At 44.1% G+C, this 5,999-nt stretch overlaps 1 pseudogene; it reads right to left on the minus strand.

Annotated features, from left to right (window-relative positions):
• Positions 1–5,392: 5,392 nt before the first annotated feature.
• Positions 5,393–5,781, minus strand: LOC131506245 (M-phase phosphoprotein 6-like; annotated as a pseudogene).
• Positions 5,782–5,999: the final 218 nt, after the last annotated feature.

The following is a 5,999-nucleotide window of genomic DNA, read 5'->3' on the forward strand; positions in this document are numbered from 1 at the left end:
CTTCCTTCCTTCCTTTCTTTCTTTCTTGACAGAGGGAGAGAGAGAGAGAGAGAGAGCGGGGGAGAGAGGCAAAGGGAGAGAGAGAGAATCCCAGGCAGGTTCCATACTCAGCCTGACATGGGGTTGGATCCCATAACCCCGGGATCACGACTTGAGCCAAAAGCAAGAGTCAGACGCTCAACTGACTGAGCCACCCAGGAACTCCCAAATCAGTTTTTCTGAAATGTCTATTTAACATGTTATTCCACTGGTGAAAAAGCCTTCAGTGGTTTCCTATTTCTGACTTTATCAGACCTAAACTCTACCATTTTTAGCATTCCCAAACCCTGGATCCACCAAAGCTATGTACCACATCTTTGGTCCTTGTAATGTGGACACTCTTGGGTGGTCAGAGTTTGAGTTAGGTAAGAATAATACCAAGAATACTAAGAATAGCAGTTAGGTAATAAGAATACAAGCAAACAAGGACAATAAGGACTTTGCCATTTACAGACATTACTGACTCTAACATCTCTGTGGTGCCCGCATCATCATGCCCATCTTACAGGTAAAGAAATGGAGGTTTGAAGGGGGGAAGTGAGAAACCCCAGGTAACACAGTGGGGAAGTAGCAAAGTGGGGCTAGATCCATGTCTCAGTGCTCTGTCCACACCACCGTCTACCGATCAAGGCTCCTTCAAGGCCACCATCTGATAAACGGGATTCCCACATGTGTTGACCATGAGCTTCCATGTCTTTCTGCTAAGTGCCAGCTCCTCTCTGTACATGCAGTGATCTGTGATACACGCTTTATACCTCACTCATGGGTATGCAAAAAACCTTGGGTATTTTGGTGCCAGGGCCACTGGGAGCTGCTTACTGTCTTTGAGGACAATCAGGCTTGGCCTCCTGCCTTCTTTCCATATAATTTTTAATAAACCAGCAATCTCTCTCCAAGCATTGCAGACCTCTGGCTTGGACCAAGAAACCTGGAATTGTTTAAGAGAACATTAATTTCCTATGAGCTAGGATTACAGGCTGTCTAGAACTCCTTAATGAACAGCCACACTGCCTTTTTGAAGCGTTTGTGTATTTGCCAATGCAGATTTGATGGTTACACAAAGTATTGCAGTTTGTCCTTTCTGGATATTAGAGTCTTCTAGAAGTTGACCAGTGGTGGACCCTGGTGCCTGGTTATTTCCTTGGTGAGAGGTCAGGATGGCATTGCTAGTTGTCTATCCCACACATGCTCCCCTGACGTCTCACTCTTTTTTTTTTTTTTAAATGTTTTTAACGTTTATTCAGTTTTTGAGAGACAGAGAGAGACGGCACAAGGAGGGGCAGCGAGAGAGGGAGACACAGAATCCAAAGCAGACTCCAGACTCTGAGCTGTCAGCACAGAGCCCCGTGCGGGGCTCGAACCCACGACCCGTGAGATCATGACCTGAGCCGAAGTCGGAGGCTTAACCGACTGAGCCACCCGGGTGTCCCTGTCTCACTCTTATTTTTACGGATCTTTGGTAACCGAAACATTTTAAGACTCAGTCACATCACTGTATCTTTGTTGAAGATACAAACCCAGCGTCAGAGCTGACGCTTAGTTGGCTGAATGACGCCGGACAGAACCCAGCACGTCTGGACCTCAGCTTTGTGATGGGGTTAGATGAGTGACTCTCAGACTGGCTCTGACATTCTGAAAACGAAGCATCTTCACTTCTGACTTCACACTTCCCGTGGAATCAGAGCTTTGAGATGACAGTGAGTTCCCCTTCATGTTACCCTGAGACCCTGTCTTGACTGGTGATGAGGACCTCACTGGGGTACTTGCACCGGCACTTTCTCCAGGGAGAAAAGGTGGGGAGTACTTTGCAAGAGAGACTGTCTTTTTGATTTTTACCTCCTTCTGATTTTAAGCACAGTGGTGCTGCTAAGCTGCTTTTTCCCCCCCTGTGCAAATAATTTTGTGAGAAAATATACCCAGTGCAATTACACTGAACTTTCATAAGATGAAATGTTAATAAAATGGATGTTCGACCAATAAAATACTTGATGCCAAATTAAATGGGCCTGAAGGGAATTACACTTTGGAGCAAGCTCCATGGGAAACAGGATGAAAAGGAAAGTACTATTTTTGAGCAGCTATATGAATTTCCCCAGAAACACAAATATATAAGTTGCAGCATCTTTGGCTTGTCCAGAGGGAAGAAGGCATGGTGGCCAAAGATGGGGATGCCAATGGCAGGGTTCTTGAGTTCAAGCCCCAACTTTGCTAGCTCTTGTCCACCAGCCTTGGGAGACTTACCGGCCCCCATGTGCCCCAGGTTGCTGGCTCGGGACAGCTTCTCCCAATGCTTGGGAGAAGCATTCCAGTTAATCAGGCATCTGGTGAGCCAACGACCACTTTTTCCTAAGGTAGGTGGGAGAGCAAATTACAACTGTGAAAAAAATTACTGTCTGGCCTGTGGTCCCTGCCGCCCAGGTCTGTTTCCTTCCTACTGTGCCTGGATTCCCCATCTGAGTCTCTGCCGGGATGCTGTGGCCAGGCCACCAGCCACCAGACCCTTCGTGGCCCTTCCCGCCTACTCTCTTCGGCCTCATCCGCTCCTTTGAAGCCAAAGGTCAGGACGTAGCAAACAACCCGGGCTTCCGAGTATGAAGTGTGTCCCTGCTTCCCATTTGGAAAACCTCTCCCTCCCTGGAGACGCATGCTTGTCTTTTTCACGCGAGTGACCAAGGGTCACCTCCTTCGAGAGCCTCTTCTGCCTCCTTCACGATGTCACTCCCTTGTCCCCCCCCACCTCCATCATCTCGTAAAACCTCTATTCTGGCACACAAGAAATGAGGCACTTCTCTTACAGCAGTCACAGCCATGTGAAATCATGAATTGTGAAAAACCAAGTCTGTCTTTCCTCCTAGAGACCTTCTTGAAGATGGGAACCAGGCTGCATTCTCCTCTGAACACCTGTCCCGTGGCACAGGCCTGGCTCCACAAAGGCCTTCACCCGCTTGCTTAGGGCAAGTTCAAAGTAACCAACGGAGACATGTTTCCTTGACAACCGAGACTCTTATATTTTCTGTTTTATTTGGTTTCCAATGTTTTCTTTGAAAATACTTTTTAAAACATTTTTTTTACTGAAATAGACATACAGAAAGTACACGTATTGTAAGTATACAGACCAAAACTAGACACAGCTGTGAAACCAGTGCCCAGACCCTTCTCATACTCCCTCCAGTCATTCCTTATCTGTCCCACCTCTGCCCGCCCGGAACCACTATTCTGACTTTTGATTGGGATTAATTGTACCTGTAATTTTGATATAAATGGAACCATACAGTACACAGTCCTTTTGGTCTGGCTTCTTCCGCCCAATAGCATACTGTGAGCACTCTGAGCTTTTGACAGTAGGTACAAAAGCACAGGACATGGTTTGAAATTGTGCTCATCCCTAGCCTTTCTCTCACACATCACTGGATTCTGGCAGAGAGCCATTGAACGAGTATGAGACAAAGTCATTTGCTGGAGGTTTCACAGGTCCTCAGTGACAATATTTGGGTCAGAAACCAAGTTTCTCCTTTGTTGAGGCAAATACGCATATCGACAGATTCAAGGCTAAATCCTAAGATAATGGAAATAGATTATATAACTTTCAACCACGTGAAAGGGACCAAAGAAGTAATAATTATTTTGTAAAAGCCAACAATAGTCTAATAAAAGTCCAGAGAGGAGAAAAAAAGAAATAAAATCGAAACCAAAAAAAAAAAAAAATGTTACAAATAATGACAGTAGGAATAAGTCCAGGCAGAACAGCAATTACAAGAAACAAACAAAACAAGGGTTAAATTGTATTAAATTTCAGGGATTCTCAGATAAGACTTACATGCAGCTCCATACCATTTACCAGAAATAAACCTAAAACATAATAACACAGAGAGGTAAAAAGTAAAGGAATAGGAAAAGCTACTGTCGGCAGAAATTCTCTTCTTCTCATACCCCACATCCAGCACAGCAGCAAATCCTAACTGCATTCTGACCCAAACATTTCTCATCTCCTCTGCTGCTAACACACTTGTCCGAGCCACTCTCATCTGCCTTGGCTTATGCCGAAGCATCCCGACTCATCTTTTGACTGTTGCCCTTCTGGTTTAATTCTTCACATAGTAGCCAGAGTGATTCTTTTCAGACGTGTTCAAATTATGTCACTGGTCAAGACCCTTTGGCAGTTTCCTAGGACACTCAAAGTAAAAATCCCCTGTGTTACCATGGTTTTTAAGCTTCACCTATCCTGGCCCCTCCGTTTCCTTTCTGAAATCATCTGTGAGTTCCCATTTGATAATGCATTTCAGACTGAGGCTAGACTCTAGACGAGGCTGAAGGAGGAGCAGGAATACAGGGAAAAAATTGGGGACAAACTGGTACCCACCCGAAGCGCAAAGTAACACCCGAGATATCTGAACCTGGTGACGTATGGAAGATAACCACAGAAACAACAAAACCCAAACCTGGTTCAAAACCAGGCGACACTGAATCAGCGCTGACAGTTACAGGCTGGTGGGAAAGGTGTACCTATTTGTAGCCATAAATACTATTTGCTTCAGTCTAAATTCTTTTTTTTATTACAGAATTTTTTTTTTTTAATTAACAAAGACCAGTAATTCCACAAACCAACAATGCCTCGGTGGCACACAAGTACTGTAGGCTGTTTGTTCTTGATGAATCTATATATAACAAATCCTCATTAGATGTGATTCCAAAAAGTATGTCTACATTGGCTTGGCATGATTAATAATGTAAAGTAAAATAGAAACATCAGAGCAACTTAAACATTGATTTAATTTCTGTGTGTCAATTCAAGGTCAGTGACGAGAGAGCCCCATTAAAAAAAAAAAAAAAACAAAACTGAAGTCACAAAGTCTTTAGGAAGCAGCCACATCCCTATGTGCATTTGAAACCCGAGGGCTAAAAATCCATTCTTGATGAACACCATGAAGCAAAGGATGTGTAACATCCACCACATATCTGTTTCAAAAATGGCATGTTTCCAAACTTATCCACTTCTTTCCATGTAAACATCACAGTTTTTTTTTTTTTTTTAAATTTTTTTTTTTTTTCAACGTTCTTCATTTATTTTTGGGACAGAGAGAGACAGAGCATGAACGGGGGAGGGGCAGAGAGAGAGGGAGACACAGAATCGAAACAGGCTCCAGGCTCCGAGCCATCAGCCCAGAGCCTGACGCGGGGCTCGAACTCACGGACCGCGAGATCGTGACCTGGCTGAAGTCGGACGCTTAACCGACTGCGCCACCCAGGCGCCCCACATCACAGTTTGAATAACCACAGAGAAGCCATCAGAATGAGTTCCACAATACACTAACCCTCACAAGGCACCCCTGAGCTCTGTCTTAAAGCATCCACATCAATCCTGGGGCTTAAAGAACATCTTTCTTTACTTTAACTGTTGGTTTTATGTGTTCATTTTCATCTTCATAGCTGGCCCTCTTTTTTTGGCAAACTTTTTTCCAAATGTCCCCACCAAGGTCTCATATCTCCTAGCCATTTCTTCGTCTGATACATCGAGCTCCACTGTGTCACCTTCAACTTCTTCTGTTTTGTTCTTAGCGTTCATCTGAAGCATTAATTTTCTTTTTCTTTAAGCTCTGGCAAATCCAAATACCAGTGGTCTTCGCTAATGATTTTCTTTTCTGCCTCTTCTAGCTGTTTCTTGGTCTTTGAGTCTACTCCCCTTTGCATGAACTTCACGTGCAGCAGGTTCTCGGACAACTTTGTCTTGCGCTCAGCCACCATATTGGCTCTTGCTCTGGGCCGAGGTTGGCCACCCACTTCAATCTAAATTCTATACATGATGTCCGACACTCAACTTCTAAAAATGAGACACATAAAAAAGTGAAGAGAAAAAAAAAAAGCACTGCCAAGAGAAGATGCCATCAATGTAATCAGACTAAAAGAGGACCCATGATTTGTAACCATCAGAAAGAAAACTCAAAATAACGATGACTAATATG

The sequence above is a fragment of the Neofelis nebulosa genome, chromosome 3, assembly GCF_028018385.1.
Source record: "Neofelis nebulosa isolate mNeoNeb1 chromosome 3, mNeoNeb1.pri, whole genome shotgun sequence".
Taxonomy (NCBI): Eukaryota; Metazoa; Chordata; class Mammalia; order Carnivora; family Felidae; genus Neofelis; species Neofelis nebulosa.